The following is a 16,913-nucleotide window of genomic DNA, read 5'->3' as shown; positions in this document are numbered from 1 at the left end:
ACAGGATTTTACTGTATATGGTTTTTAACTTTTAACTCCTCTAGGTGCAGATGAAACCCCACCCACTCATCCTCACACCTCTCCATTCCTGATGAGAGCTGCTGCATGTCACATGCAGAGTTCTCTTAAAATATCCTCAAAAAAAAAAAAAAAAGTCATGAGTAATTATTTTTATGTTGGGCTGAAAACAGGAAATTTGGATAGTCCCTATCAGAGACCAACCACCAGGAAAAATTCCTTGTTGAGTATAGCTCCTCCAGAACTTTACACTAATATTTACACTAAAAATTTTGAAAGCAAACAAATCAAATCAATTTTGACCCCTTATCTTCCTGAAACACCTTTGGAACCCCAAGAATTAGAGCTCCTGGGTTCTGTGAAATTGGATTTTTGTGTTAATTTTTAAATTCACAGGAAGAAGTCAGTCTAAAGCTTGGGATGTTTCTCCCTGTCACCCTGTATATAAGAATCAAACCTTTTGGTGCAATTACACTTCTGGCAATATTTCTAAATCCAGTAATGCCCCCCTGCAGCTGCAATCAGAAACGTTTTGCATTTATAAAGATCAAGTCTAAGCCTTTAGATGTTGGAGTTATTAGCTAAAAGATTCTTTTTAAGATGGGTATATATGTGATGATTTTTGATAATAATTGTATTATTCACAATACCTTGCTTGTTTCAATGTGTGCAGAGATTAATTAATAAGGCCACTAAAGGAGGGTTTTTTGATTGAAAAGAGAAGGGGGAGATTTTGGGACACAAGACAGATGATGGACTTTGGACCTGGTTAGCATAAGAGATTTGATAACAGGATGCCTGGGTGGGAGAAAACAGAACTTTGAGGATTAAATCAAGATTGCAAGAGGATTCAATCAGAGAAAAGAAAATTACATCAACTTCTGCAAGCAAGAGATGTTGTATAATGCATAAGTTTTTTGATGTGATGATTAACCCTTTCACTGCAGTAAAATATTACTAGCCTTCCTAAAATAGTATATAAGCAGAGGTATTCCACAATTAATTTGTGTGGCATTCACATTTTCTGGAAAAATCCCTTCACTCAGGCTTTTTCTCCTGGGAAGCTGAGAAGCTTCAGAGAAAAGGGGAACAATAATTATCTAATTTGCTTCTCCTGTGTTGTGCTCATGTGGAATGTGTTTGGAGATTGTTTCATTGGATTCTGCTTTGAGTTTTTTCACTCTTTGGCCAATCAGGGCCAAGCTGTGTCAGGGCTCTGGAAAGAGTCAAAAGTTTTCATTATTATCTTTTTAGCCTTCTGTAAGTATCCTTTCTATATTCTTTAATATATAGTTTAGTTTAGTACTCTTTAATATAATATAGTATCATAAAATAATGAATTAGCCTTCTGAGAACATGGGGTCAGATTCATCATTCCTTCCTTCATTGGGGCACCCCACAAATAGAATAAATTTGGATCCTTTTGACCATCTCACAGTCTCCCTGTCTTTTTTTTTTATAGCTGAGGAAATGGTGGGGAGGGGACAGCAGCTGTGGGCTGTGTGCTGATGCAGGGCAGAATGAGCCAGCACTCACAGCTCTGCCCAGAGCCCTTGTGAATCAGCCTTTTCTGCTCAAAAAATTAACTGTTTCTGCTCAAAAATTATCTCTGCTGAGTCCCCCCACCCTGGCAGGGGCACAGTGGGAGCCAGGGGGTCACAGGCGCCCAAGCAGTTGCTGTTTTGGGCCATTTTGGTCCCATTTCTCCTCTTTCCTTTTGTTCCTTCTGAAGTAATCCTCGCTGGGATGGTCATGCTGGATGTGCTCCCCAGGGTGAGGATTAGCACAATATCCTGGCTGAGCTGCTGTAGGAAGAGAGGTGATCTGCTCAGGAGCAAATAGAAGGATTAAATGAATAAGAATTGAAATTAATTGCTAAGATTTTGGCAGGCCAATGAGGACAGACTAAGGGAGAGGTGTGGGGATCTCCCTGAACTGGTCATGAGGGCCCCAAATGCCCTCTAGGGCTGCCATAAATTCATTAGCAGGCAGGGGTTAATATTTTTTTGCTCTGTCAAGATGCCTTAGGGACATTGGAGCTGCTCTGTGCCGCTGCTGCCATTTCCTTCACAAAAATTTGGAGAGGCTTCCTTGGTGCCCATACACAACAATGGGACACAGGAGAAAAATAGCTGAGATACCTCTGATGGGATAAAGCTCTCCAAATAAACCTCCTGCTAAAGGCAAATCTCCTTTACCCCAAGGATTAGTGTTGGGGTCCTGGTTGCTGAGAATTTTAGACTTTCTGTACTGACAGGCACTGACCCTCAAGAGAACGCTGCATTTAACCATAAACCATAAAAAAACCTTCCAAAATTAAATAATAAAACTAAAATGATAAATAAATAATTTAAATAAAAATATATATTATATCACATAATAAAAGCTGTAAAGTTTATAATTTTAAATATATAAATAATATATATAATATTATATAATATATAATAGGTATTATATTATATATTGTATATTATATATTATTATATATTATATATTATATATAATGATAAATTTAAATTATTATAATTTATATGTCTATACATCATATATATTTATATATTTATATTTATAAACATATAAGTATAAATATAATATGTATAATTTATATAATAACATATAAACAAACAATTTTAAAAACAATGATGAATTTTTTTTCAAGTTCTTCATACATTTACATAATATTATATAATCGAATTTTAAAATCCACTTAACAAAACACAAATAGTTATTTGTTAAGTTTAAACTAAAAATAATTTTAAACTAATTTTTAATCAGGCAATTTATCTTTAAAAACCTAGTTAAAGATACAAAACTGTTTCATAATTTATTAATAAAATACTTTAAAACTCACAACTTATAAAACTCTAATATAAATAAAGCCAAATAAACATCTAAATCCAAACAAAAAATAGTATCTCACACATTTAATCCCAACCCTAACAAAAAACCCCAAAAACCCACAGGGCAGGGCTATCATTCACTGAAAGGAAGCTGTTGGCAATGCATAAAACTCTCCTTGCTATGATCTGAAAATGGACTTTTCACTTAGTTACCAACGGACCCTTTGCTCACTGGGCTGGTTTCTAATTTTAAAACCAAGAAACTGCTCCTTTATTAAAATTAAAAGACTAGTCAGTCTTTGAATAAAACCATGACAATAAAAGTTTTGTCCTTAGGATCACTGTCCCTGATGCATTATAGTAAATGTGCATATTGTTTTAATGTGCTTTTATTAATTTAAACATTGTAATTGCATGATGAGATGAAATGGTCTGAACTGTCAGATTTACTCCTGACAGATTCTCATTTCTTTTATTTTCAACAGATTTTCCTTTTCCCTTTTCCTCATGATATATAAAAATATTGCATACAAGTTGGAGAATAATGAGAATGTGTTCCTTTTGCTTTTTTCAGTGCTAAAATGAAGCAGCAGTAGGACTAAAATAATAAAACACCATCTTTACAGATGATTTAGCCTGCAGAACTAAGCAGCTTTGCTATTTAGAAATTCAGTTTTTCACTGGATTACATGCAGGGCTTGTCTTGTGCTTGTAAAATTTGATCAGAATTCCCTTCCTTTTAGTCCAAAAAAAAACCAATTTCATGTTTCCCTAGAGCATGCCCTGACAGATATTATAAAATTTCATTGATTTACATGTTTATTATTTGGTAGTAAAAGGACAGTTAATTCCCCGCCTTACAAAAATGTAATTAATACTAATTAATCCAATGGGTTTAAGTTCTTTTGAATTACCACACCAAATATTTGGCATATTCAAGTTTTTCCTAATTATATCCTAATATATTAATTATTTTACAAGAAAGCCTCATCTACCAGTAGCATCCAACTTTCCTGTTTTCCTAATATTTAATTAAGGATATTTTACACAGTTTTTTTACTGATCAGTGGATTCCTCAGTATGTAAAAAGTATCCCAAACCCAAAATTATTAGCAGCCTTTTTTCTTCCAGTTTATTGTAATTAAATATTTAAATTTTATTAATTTGCACTGAGCATCAGCCTGGCAGTCCACAGCACCCTTACAGAAAACCAAGTAATTTTTGGCACTTGGGTTAATCCTACCAGGTGCTCAAATAACAAAAAAATGTTCTATCTAGAATATAAAAAGTGCCAATGCTAAATAAGTGTTTTGGAAAGGCATAAATGTGCATAAAAGCTGCATTTACAGGTAGTCAATAATCCTATTAGACCAAGTCTCTGCTGTCTCTTCTAGAGAATCAGAATGAGTCCCACCTTCAGTAAAGAACCCTGAGGAAAAACAACTTTATTCTGGTAGGTAGGACAGCCTGTATTTATGGTCTTGGATAAAATTAAAAGTCATATCATATATATATATATATATATATATATATGTACAAACACTTCTGTATACACCATGGGATGTAGTCCAAAAGGAGAATCATGAAGAGAGCAATAGAACTTTTTCCAGTTATTACATAAAGAAATAAAGTTTCAGTGTGACATAGGACAAAATGGGGAAATTAATATAAAATGCAATAGATAAAACCAGGAACAGGATAGTTACTATTCCTATGAATACTGGAGTAGGTAAAAATAATGAAGGAGAAAATAATATGTATTAAAGGATAGAATGGGAAAATAAATAGGATTGGTAGAGACTTCACAAATATTAAATGCTGCACAGGGAAACCTGGTGTTTGAAAGTGTCAGGGGCTCTCTAGGGCATGATTAAGTTATGAAATGATCACTTAAAACCAAAATTTTAAACCTTGTCCAATGTGAAGGTGCTAGGAAAATAAATATTTCACATACATTTTCCAAGAATCTCTGATTTGAATGTTGGCAATAAGGATGGCAGTACAAGCTATTTGTTTGTTCATTTAATCATAAGTGAAGAGGAAAAGACTCAACACCAAGAGTGACATAATTTTAGGTATACTCAGCATATAGAATAGAAAACAGTAGCAAACCTGAGGTTCTACATTAATGACCAAATGAGGAAAATTTAAACCGCTGAGAAAATGAGATTTTAATGAAGAAATGAACAGGCTTATTCTAATGACCAGCAATGTTTTAGATTTAACCACCAAAGCAAATCATGGACTGGTTTAAATCAATATCTCAGTACAGTTATATTTTTGCACTCCCTGAAACCTTGATCCCTAAATTCAACCATTTAGAGGACAGCCACAATCCAGTCACTGGGGAGACTTAAATATTGAGAAATATTACTGGTATATCAGCAAATTATAAGATGACCCAAACATGCTGACTAAAGAAATTTACATTTGTTACCTGAAGCACAAGAAGCATAATAAAAGCTGAGCTTCGACATTAAGATTTGGGGTCCATAATTTTGCCATTCTTCATTTTTGGAGACAAGCAGCAATGTTCCATAATTCTTCAGAATATGCAAGGAAAATGGGAAAACTTTTGCTGTTGTTGCATGGAGAATTAATGAAGCCAGTCACTAATCTGATTGATTGGTTTGGAGGCAGTTGAGGAATCCACATGTCAAACAAACAGGTTCTCTAGGATAAAGCTGAAAAAACCTATTCCATAAGATGGTTGAGATCATCTGAACCAGCTCCATCCTTCAGCACAAGGACAGAAAACACCAAAAGCATTTTCTCTTTTGGAGATTTGAGTTTTACTACCTGAATAAAAGGCTGAGAGCCCTTTGGTTTGGCTGGAAGATGGGTTTATTTTATCTCAGTCCCTCTTTCCAAACCAATTCCATGATAGGGATTCATCCTGAGCTGACAGACCTCTGACTGCAAGGGGAGCAGCTGCTTCTGCCCTTCAGCAAAGTTCAAAATGAGATTCTGCCTTTATTTATAGAGAAAATTGAGAGCGGTGGAAGACATTCTAATGGCTTGAGCTCCACTTAGGAATATGAGGGGGGCAAAGCAGGAATCCTTCACTGATACTCCAGGAAAATGTTTTATGTTGTTCTGATAGGAAATATTAACATAATACGTGGCTGAACGTGACTACAGCAAGAAGGCAAGCTCCAAGTTGGCTTCACAAAGCAGAGAGCCTGAAAGGGAGCATCTCCCTGGGTCGTGTCCTTCTCTCAGAGGAAGGTAATTCATCAGCATCTTCCTCCTCTAACCTCCTGACAATCTTCCCTAATTATCTCCATCTAACACAAATTTGTTTTCACTTTCTACCCTTTGTTCAGGCTTGCTCACTAGTTTTCAGATTTGCAGCTGACAGATGAACAGCACCATCACATAAACTGCAGTTTCTTAGGAAACCAATCTAAAAATGAACATCGAGGCTTTTTTAACCACATCAGATATTTTAACCACAGTGTTACAGTTCAAGATCCATGCTAAAGAAGTGTGACAAAGAAAAGCAAGCATCCAGGCCCTCTGAGAAGCTGAGGTCTCGTTTGTGCTGCCATGGCCTGGCCTCTGTAATTGATAGGTGCAGAACACACTAGATGCTGTGGGGAATTTAAAATTCAACAGCTTAAGGAAGGGGCCACAGTGCACTGAAATATATGTATTTATAATATTGGAGCCAGCAGGAGGCAAGCTGCTTCCTAGTCATATTTTACCCTAAAATACCTTGTGAAGAATGCAGGGATTAGTCTTGGGTTTAGAGACTTGTTTAAAGAGTAAAGAAGGGTGTAAAATATGGACAGATGGGAGGTAATATGCAGTTGAAAATCTTGCAGTAATATGAAAGCTAGTACAGCCGTCAAGGTCTTACTCAAAATCTCAAGGAGTTGGGTGACTTTTAAATTTTTCTTTATTTAAAAGAAAAATCCACTTCTTTTATTTGTAGCCCAATAACTGAAAATATGAATGTATAATCAAAAAATGACCACTCACAGAAAGAGGAATTTTCTAGTTCTTCTAAACCTCATTTTCTCCTATACTTAAAAATTGATTTTAAAATTATTTTCATGACATGGAATGATCGATTTCTTCCTTTTTTTTTTTCCTGGTTAAAATTGTGTATTATATTAGGATTGTATGATTAAGAACAACACTTATTTGTTGTAGAATATACAAAGCAATATATAGGTTTGGAAGATAGTAAAATTGTGAAAATACAGTTAAGGCATTGGATAGTTATAAAGAAAATTCTATTTATTCCAAGCATTTCTATTTCAAACCATTAACAATTTTTCAATTCTATATGATCAGACAAAATCAGAAAAAATCTACAATGGCTGCAGATAATAAAGGAATAAAGGTGTTGTACCCCTAAATTACATGGCACAATGAAGTTCCATGACCAAGGACTTCTCATTGTTTCCCTGTGAATTACTCTGGAGAAATATTTTAAGAATTTGAAAAGTGTAAAGATTTCTGAAGAAAAAGCAACTTCATTATACATAAAAACACATATTTATATAATTTTTAAAAAAAAATTATTTTAATATTTACATTTTAAAATGAACCCTCACATTTCACCTTGCAGTTAATGTTGTGTCGTGATTTGCCGAAATGAAGAATCAGTGATACAAAACCAGACAATAACACTAATTCTAGCTGTAACAGCAGAAAAACCTGATTTTGTAAAGCACCTGAGAACTATTTTTGAAATAAAAGAAGCAGCTCTGGAGGAAAATAAAAGGTAACAGGCAGCTCCCTGAATAACGCTGACCACACTCTGCTCAATCTATAATATCTGAATTTCAAGTACTATCACGTAGCACATTGTTAGAGCTCCTATTTTGTTTTTTAACTCTCTTTGTGGATTTTGTTAAATCAGGAGGAGCTATGTATAACTCAAAAGTTTATCATCCTGTTCTTGGTTTTTTCTTGTAATTGAGGCTTTTTGACAAAAATTCCTAAATATTAAGGTTCACCTTAGACTATTTCAATCTTGCTTCCATTACCATCATCTGTTGATACAGCTTGTGTGACATGGTGAGAGTATCACTCCCTGGAAGTTGCTCATTCTCAGTCAATTTTGCAATTCTCTCTGGCAAACTGTTGCATTGAGTGCATTTCCCACCATCCCAACACAAGACCAGTGCAAAAGCTGTTGCGCACCAAGGGGTCCCATTTGGAAAACCACTTTTGTGCTTTAAACCAGGCTCACACCTTTCAAATTCAGCCACACACAGTCCTGGCACACCCAAAGCACTGCAGGACCTCCCAGTTACATTTATTTAACTATTTTAGGGGTGGGAAAAAAGTTGTGTTGGGCATGAATAATGCAAAACACAACATTTCTGCACAAACAATGAGCTTCCATTGCTGCATCAAGGCTGATTTGAGATAAAGCCAGAGCTGACTCAGAAGAAACAGGTGATTAAACTTCAGTCTAAACTTCTCACTAGTTTTACATTCAAAATGCTAATTGCTTCAAAAAGAAGACGGGTATAGCAAAATCTAAAGAAAAGAGTGAAGGTATAGGTGGCATAAATACCTTAACTTCACAGTGGTGGCACTTTTATGGTTCAGCATTTTTATGGTTCAGACTGTTTCCTGGGAAACATGTCTGAAAAAAATATTCAACAGCAATTAGGTCCACAGATTTATGTATGTTTAGAAATTCTCTGTCAAGGAGGAAGATAAGGTATTTGAAGTACTGACAGGTTCTAGCAGCCAGAAAGAATGGGGACAGATAAAGGCATGAAAATTTGCTGAAGTCTTTTAAAATAAAGTAATTCCTCACACAGTAGTATTAATGTCCTACTGCTGTTAGTCTGCATTGTCAGCAAACACCTTAATGAGGAGGTCACAGACAAGCTGCTTTATTCTACAGGCACCATTAAGCCTATTAAATTTATTCCCACCTTATTGACACAATTTTGCATTTGAAAAGCGGCGACCGGTGGCACAGAACCACTCAAAAGTTATTAACATTTAAACAAAAGTCTAATTTCACAGGAAGCCAAAGGTTCTGAGGGTCAGTGCTAGCAGGGAGGCATTTCAGCAGTAACTTTTCCATGGGAAAGTGAAACCCTTTTCTGTCTGTGATGAGAGAGGACACAGGTGTAGGATCAGGCTGATGCGCTGCGCCCGCAGCTCCACAGGCTCAGATCCTGCGCACAAAACCAAGGGGGGATCAACAGAACTGCTCCCCTCATTCTCCTTCCATGCAAAGAAATATCAGGGCTCAGTGCTGGCCTCACCTCTTTGCTTGATTGAGGGTGACAGGAGTGGCACAAGTGACACAGAAGCTAAAAAACTTGATGATGAGGAGGAGAACACAGAGAAAACTTTCTTGTGCCACAGTTGCAGCTAAGCACAGTAAAATTCTCGTGAGCCAACAAATTTAAAAAAAAAATTCTTCCAATATATACAGCTCTTTTTAAATTGTATTGTCTTAAAATTGTCAGGGCTATCAGGTCTGAAATGCTCTCATGGGAGATTCAAACAAAATCTATTGACATTTGCAGAGATCCTAATCTGAAATTGTGTCTGGTGCTGTACAAGTTGTTTCTTTAAAAAATAAAAAAAAGACAAAACCAAAATTGCTTGACTAACCAAAACTCTTTTCATTCTGTTTTCTCCCAGGCTTCCCACTGTTGCTTGGAAATAATGTGTGCATTGGATAAAGAACGGCTTTCAAGGTAAGAGAGAAATGTTGATTGTGGAGCAGCAGCACTGTAGGCAAGGGCAGATATGCAACTGTAATTCGGAATATTTGTTTGGGGGGGATCCTGCCTATCAAAACTCCAAGTGAGTTCTCTCAACAAAGTTGGGAAATCTGCTGTTTTCCAGTATAATTCTAATTAATGTGACACAAACCTAGCAGTTTACTGCTTTAGCAGGACCAGACTTGTCCTTAACTGCCTTCCATCACTCTCACAGGGACCTCATCTTCCTCAACATAAATTTTGTTCCAGTAGCCAAATTGTTTTGGCTCCTCTTCTACCCCACATAAAATCTTTGGATTCCCAGTGTTGTTTTTATAAAAACAACAATGGGAATATTTTTGTGTGTGATATTTTTCATTCATATTCTTTGTGTTGGTCGTTTCAATGCATGAAATATATTTTCTACTCCATCACAATAAAAAAAAACAGTTTAGCAAAAAAACCCATAGATTTAGGAAGAAAATCAGAAACTGTTAGAAATATTAATCTCTAAAATAAAATATTTATGTTCTTAATTTGAAGTGTGTGGGTTTGTTTGAAGTCACTAATTCTGTGATGGCACCAGTGATGGGGCATTTTCGGATGCTCCTTTGAGCACCATACATATAAAGTACAATACAACAGCAAAACTGGGGAAATAATAAATAAATAAACAAAAACCTGGGGGGAAAAAAATAAACAAAAAAACCAGAAAAAAGCAGTCTATTTTACCACTATGAAATCTTGTGAATCTCTTAGGATGAATAAGTAAAAGAACCAGAGATTTCACATACACCCTTTCAATAAACCACTTTATCTGTCCGCAATTCTTTATATCTACGTACAGATAAGAGCATGTACTGTGCCTCAAGGTTTACCATAAGAAAAAAGAGGTTTTGAACTGAGACTGCAGGAAACAGCAGAAGCAGTGGTCAACAAATAAATCCTGCAGATAATGTATGACTATTAAAGGAAACCAAGCAATTAATAAGACAGGCTTGGGCTTCTCTCTCCCAAGTCCTAAGTAATTACAGGGGGGGCCAGAGCAGAACCATATCCAAGAGCCATGGTGTGCTGTGATGCAAATAAAACAATTAGGAACCCAGGAATTAATAAAGCCTTCATTTGTGTCACATCTGAAATATCTAAGCAATATAGCTGGCTTTAATTTGACATTTCTTCCGAGGACATATGACAGGGATTTAATTAAATCAATACATTTCTCCCCAATGTTAAGTATCTCTTTTTTTTTAATGTCTATACTTTCATCTTGACCATTATTAAACTCCGTAATTCAAGTCAAGTAAATGTGAAAACTTAAAGGAAAAGCCTATGATAAGTAGACAATTATGTACAAGGTTGGGGGATTTTTCTATTCTTAACCAGTATTTTTATTTTGGAGGAGAAAACTTTAACAGCTCAAATTTCTTGAGCTGTTTTTTAAGGAGGAGTATGTAAGGCAATAAATAATTATGGAAATAATACGATCAATTCACTAAATTTTTTATGATAAACATTTCATCTTGTTTGCAAAATTTACAGGTGAAATTTTGAGAAATGTGTATAAGAATACCCAAATTGCCAGCAGGTGAATGTTTTGATGGACAGCCTGGAAATTTTATCTGAATTAAGGACAAGAAATTGTCCTACATGACTGTGAAAGTGACTTCTTTATGGGACAAATGTCCTTTAAAAAAGTTATTTATTTATAAATACACCTGAAGAGAGAAAATCTAGGATTTAATACTGAGAAGATCCTGGTTTAATTCTGTGGATGAGATTGTGAGTGTGAATCAACACCCAAAGACCAACATACACAAAACTCACAGCATCACACCACAATTCTCATTTTATGGTCTTGCTCTGTAGAAGCAGAGCTCCAGAAAAAAGGAAAAGAAAGGGAACAAAAGCTCAGTTCCTTACTTGGAAAAGAAAGAAACAAGATGGGCTTCCCACTCTACAGGAAAGTACAAAATCTCACTGGAATGGGAAAAAGATAATAAATCCTCACAAGTACAAAATGGAAGGTATGGATGTAAAAGCTGGTGGTTCCCCTCTATCAACAACCAAAATAGCTGCAGAAAAGTTTATTATCAGGGCTTACATCAGGCTGGACTAAGTTCTTGCAAGACCACCACATTCTTGATTTGAGGATAATGTCTTTTTCAAATTTTATCTCTAAACTAACTTCATCTACAACCAGCTTCTGATGAAATTTCCCCACAGGTATGGGTCCTTGCTTTAATGTGAAAAGGCTCCATCTACCTATTCCTTAGCAACCAGTCTACTCTGGGTATAAAGCAGCATTATTTCCAGAAACCAGACTGACTGCAGTGATCTGTGTTGTTCCTGAGGAGAACTTAGGATTTTTTTTAATCATTTGCAAAACAACTTTTCACCAGTTTTGCACCTCCCAAGTGCAGCATAAAGAATGTTTTTTTCTTTCCTGTGTATTTCCACTTGGCCCAATCAGCATTTTACTTCAAAAGATGAGGAGTTGTATGGTTTTGTTGGCGTGTTTTTTCTGTTTTTTCGTTTTTTTTTTTTTTAATTTACTCTTGGATCCTAAATCAAGGTGAAGCAAATATAAAAGGCATTCCTCAAAAAAATATTCTGCATTCATCACCATTGAAATAGATCAGGTGAACCAATCCACCTCAATGAAAACAGGATTAGGAAAATAACCAGGCTGAATTATGCTTTTAACTTTAAAAGTGATTGTTGTGTTTACCTCCAGAGCGCATTCAGAGATAAATGGCTGCTATTAAAGTGAAGATCTCATCAACACATGGCAGCCTTTCTCTCCTCACACACTGTGAAGAAAATAGAATGATTTTCTTCTTGGAACCCATCTAATTTCCTCATGCCTCACAACCTGGGAGAAACGAAGGCAGCAGCATCAAGTGTGAGCTATCATGGAAAGGACAGGTGAAAATCTTTTCCTTCACATTTGCAGATGAGCAACATTTTTAATAGGATTTTAATTATCAGAATTAAATCTCCTTTTCCCCCTCGAATGGCGATGGAGTGGTGTTCCATTTGCCTTAAAAATATTGGAGTGATCCATCTCCCTTTCACTCCTGCATGGGATAATCGAGAGGAGCTGCCCACATTTCCTTTCTTGAGGATGAAAATCACTTTGCAATGCCCTGAGAGGCTTTGCAGGAGCACAGACCCCACTGGCTGCCACAGGACATCCCAGAGGATTTCCTCAGGGAATTCCCAGAGGAAAAACCGCAGAGCCCAGCATGGGGGGAAGCAATGGCATGGCCACAGCCAAGGAATCCCGACTGTTTTCTGCCTCAGCACAACTTCCTGTGTCCTCAGACAAAAAAAAAAAAATTAGAAAATATATTCTGCATTAGCCATCCTGTTTAACGAGTCAATATTCTCACTGACTCCTAAGCAACAGCTTCCCATGCAAATCAAACTTGCTCTTTCACCTCATAATTGGAGTTGAACCTCAAGCAAGCCCAAAAGTCATGACCAGTCAAAAACACTATTCAAAGGCAGTGGACTAAGAAAAGACCCCTTAACTTCAGTTTTTAAGTAAAACTGGCACACAATGCTCTTCTTTCACAATTCGGTCTTAGAGATAACACACAGTTATCTGTCAGAGACATCAACGTGAAAAATACTTATTGATGGAGGTAATGAACTATTTCTGCAGAGGAACCAGGAAATTCGTTACCAATTTATCTGTCCCTAAATTGGCCCAAAGTTTAATTTCCATTTTGCTCTCTGAATTATAACATATGCAAGGCACTTAACCACTCTACACCAATAAAAAGCAAGTTGCTTGAGTATTAGGAAATTTATTTTATTAAATGTCTTAACATGCTCTGAAACCATTAGATGAACCTTGTGTGAATAGAAAATATTACTGGGTATCTCTGTGGGAAAGGAATTCTTGTTTTAAAGTTGCCATCCAGGAATATGCCATCAGTTAAACAAAATGTATAAAAATTTATAACCCAGCCCCTCCCCCTGCATTTTATATGCTTCACCAACATGCACTAAATGAATATATTTTAATTTATTCTCCCAACAAAATATGGAGGGGATGAAAAATCTCTTTTTTTCCAAAACATATATAAAATTCAGAGGAGAAAAGTGACTATCCCAAGGAAAATAAAAAAAACAATGTGAAGGATAGTGGGGGCTCAGTAAAGTCCTCAGTAAAGTCTGACACTATTGCCTAGCTCCAAACTGGATATCCCTTTATTTTTTCTATATTTTAAGGTCTTTCTTCTTAATCCCTTGAAATAACTTGGGTCTACATGAGGACAAATGGAAAAGCAGTGAGGCAGTCTAAGAGGAAAACAACAGGTAGCCATCAGAACTGCTGTCCAGCTCAAAATATCCACCAGAATTCAGCTCATTCCATGCCAGCAGCAGGTTAGAAAAAAACAAAAAATATCTTCAGCTGTAACATGGAGCTATTGAGAGTTCATTGCTCCTCTCAGTGCCCCATATTCCAGATATTTTGTTCTTAGGTGAAGTTTGGCTGCAGGTGCTTCAGGCACAAAGGCAGGGCTCTGTTAGGTGGACAAGACCCAACCTCTTCTGCTCCTAAAAATTACATTTTACAGGATCACAAAAATCTATTGTCTTCTTTAAATGACAAGATATTTTTGCTCCTTTATCAACCAGAGCTGTGGCATAGAGGTAAGAAAAGCCATTAATTTAACTGTCATTTGTTGGAGGGGGCTGGTGTTAGTTTTGTTATTTTTGCTTCTTTTCAAAGCCACCAGCACATGGAAAAAGTTAGAAGTTTTAGCTGCCATCTGGACAGTCAAAACCTATTAGAAGTATACAGGAATTAATATAATTTACTTGTAAATTTAACAGTATCCTTTTTTCAGTATACACTTGCCAAAGCAAACTGGAACAGAAACAAAGCTTGCTGTTTCTGGAACAGATGTTGTAAAGACATAAAGGCAAAACTAAAAACTGACTTGCAAGCTAGTTTATTATACCTTCCACAGAAAAAAACCAAACAGGGTGAAAACTTTTCTCATGTAACATTATGGATGAATGAATGGCTTGCAACTGAATTCTTTCACTTCTTTGAACATCTATTTAAAGAAAAGGATATATACCTTTCAAACTGTGGGAAGTTCTACAGTTAAGTACAAAAGAATTGGCCAAATAATGGGACACACTCAGGGAGAGGTTGAATTGTAGGTGCTCTTTGAGAGAGCCCTGGAATACAATTTCAAAAGTTGTTCATAAATGTTTGCTAAAATGCTTTTAGTGCAAATATAGGAGGATTAGAAAGAGAGAGGAGATGGAAAGCAAAGGTAGGACTGAACAGGTAAAGGACTAATTTCCTCTAGTTTGCACAACAAAAACATGAGAAACAGCAGTGCCGTTGCTGAAGACGGCAATAAATGTCAAAGGATCAAATTATCTTGATTATTTATTGTGACTATAATTCTGTAAGGAATTCTATAAGGAATATAATTCTTTTTCTCCAGTGGAGTTCCACTGATGTGATCAAGGCACTTACTACAGTTCTGTCAGAGCCTTTGGCAGGAGGGGACTGGGGCACAGAGATGGCTGCCGTTGTGCAGCACCATAACCATAAAAAGCCATAAAAAGTTGTCCAATGCCATAAAAAGCCATAAAAAGTTGTCCAATGCCATAAATAGGCAGTGGAACCAACACAAGGAAGGCAAGCAGGGCCTCCAGGATACTGATGGTGACACTGGAAGAGCATCTCCAGGCAAGCTGCCCTCTTCTGAAGATCTGACAAGAGCGACACACATCTAATCACACTGCTAAGCCCAGCACAAGCAATCAGCTAATTATCTGTTTTACATAATGAGCCAGGACGTGCTTTCACCCAAGGAAAACTGCTAAAAGGGAGAAATAGCATTTGCCAAAAGCATCAGAGGGACTGTGCTTCCAATCAGTCACAAGGCAGACCAAACTTGAGAGACATTAGCACCATCATTAAAAAAAAGCAATAAACATAAGCTAAAATATCCCAAAGCTTTTCATTATAATTCCGAGTGTTATCAAATTGTTAATCACTTCAGTAATCTCAGGGCAGGCAAAAAAAGTGGCCCTGAACCGGCACTGAGAGATCTCACACTCAGTAAGAATCAAAACTAGTGAATATTGATACTTTTCAGAATGTATGGGAACACTGAGGCTTCGGAGCCACAACAATATTAATGAAGAGATAATCAATAAAATAAATCTGGCTGCAATTTCTCTTGATTATAATTACTCAGTCGCTAACACCAAATTTTATCTCGCTTGGTGAGTAGTAAAATATGACCCTTACTGACAAGAACATCTTTGCAGTAATGCTGCTGCATGTATTTTATATATTTTATTCCTGTTAGCATTCAATTACAAAAATAGAAGCATCCTATGTCTTCCTAGATGCCCTTTGAAAATTGCTTTTACCATTTATATCAGTCTCTTTTTCTCCCTTAGAAGAAGAGTGTTGGAGAAAAGTAATGAAGAACTACAGTGAGTAAGGGAAACATACCATTCTGCAAGCCTAAATTTCTAAACATAAAATTTGGGGTTTGTTTCTTGACTGAACACCTCTTTTGCAAATGCAATTTATGCTTGCACATTGAAAATTAGGTTATTTCATATTTTTGCATACACATGTTCTCCACTGCTATTTGAATAAGAAATGTATATATATAAAAATATGATCTTTGACATTTTAATTAAAACCTATTAAGAAGTCTATAGCAAACCATAAAGACTAAATTGTCACCCTAATTTTAACCTGCATTGCAACTGTGTCATGAATTCATATAACCATGGATAAAAATCTCTCACAGAGAAGAGCATGGGCTAAGCAAAAAATTCTGGGCCTGACACCTAATTAAGATAAACACTCCCCTGATGAAGAAAGTTCTTCATGTGTTACTGTGTTGCACTGGTTCGGGGCTATATTTAAGGGACCATTAAAAATGTACCTGAAGGCAAAGTCAATCTTTATATTTGACAGCTTTTTTTGCAGTGAGTAGCAAAGTGAATATTTTATTGCTTTATGATCTAATGACCATTCTGTTTAATCTTAATGGAGTAAAGATGAGCAGGAAAATATGCTTAGGGGATATACTAATACATCAATTATGGAAAGTGGGAAAGTACTTTAAAAAAGTACCAGTAATCTATTGTAAATGAATATCTCAATAAGCACTCCTGGCCACAGGCAGAGCTGAAAGAGATGCATTAAAAATCTACTCAGATTCTGCTCATTACAGATATGTTCTTCTCAGCTCTTAAGTAATGCAGCAATCACATAATTAACTTTTCAAAAGAGAAGCACTTAAAACAACTTGTATCTATGGAACACTGCAGACTTTCTCCTTATTTTACTCACTGA

At 36.1% G+C, this 16,913-nt stretch overlaps 1 protein-coding gene across 1 annotated transcript in view; it reads right to left on the bottom strand.

Annotated features, from left to right (window-relative positions):
* Positions 1 to 16,913, bottom strand: part of SPON1 (spondin 1) — a 185,558-nt gene that overhangs the window by 94,144 nt on the left and 74,501 nt on the right. The gene's annotated exons all lie outside the window — the stretch shown is intronic.

This window comes from Ammospiza caudacuta, chromosome 6, assembly GCF_027887145.1.
Source record: "Ammospiza caudacuta isolate bAmmCau1 chromosome 6, bAmmCau1.pri, whole genome shotgun sequence".
Classification (NCBI taxonomy): domain Eukaryota; kingdom Metazoa; phylum Chordata; class Aves; order Passeriformes; family Passerellidae; genus Ammospiza; species Ammospiza caudacuta.
Note: the sequence above shows the minus strand (reverse complement) of the source record. Positions and strands in the feature narration are given on the sequence as shown.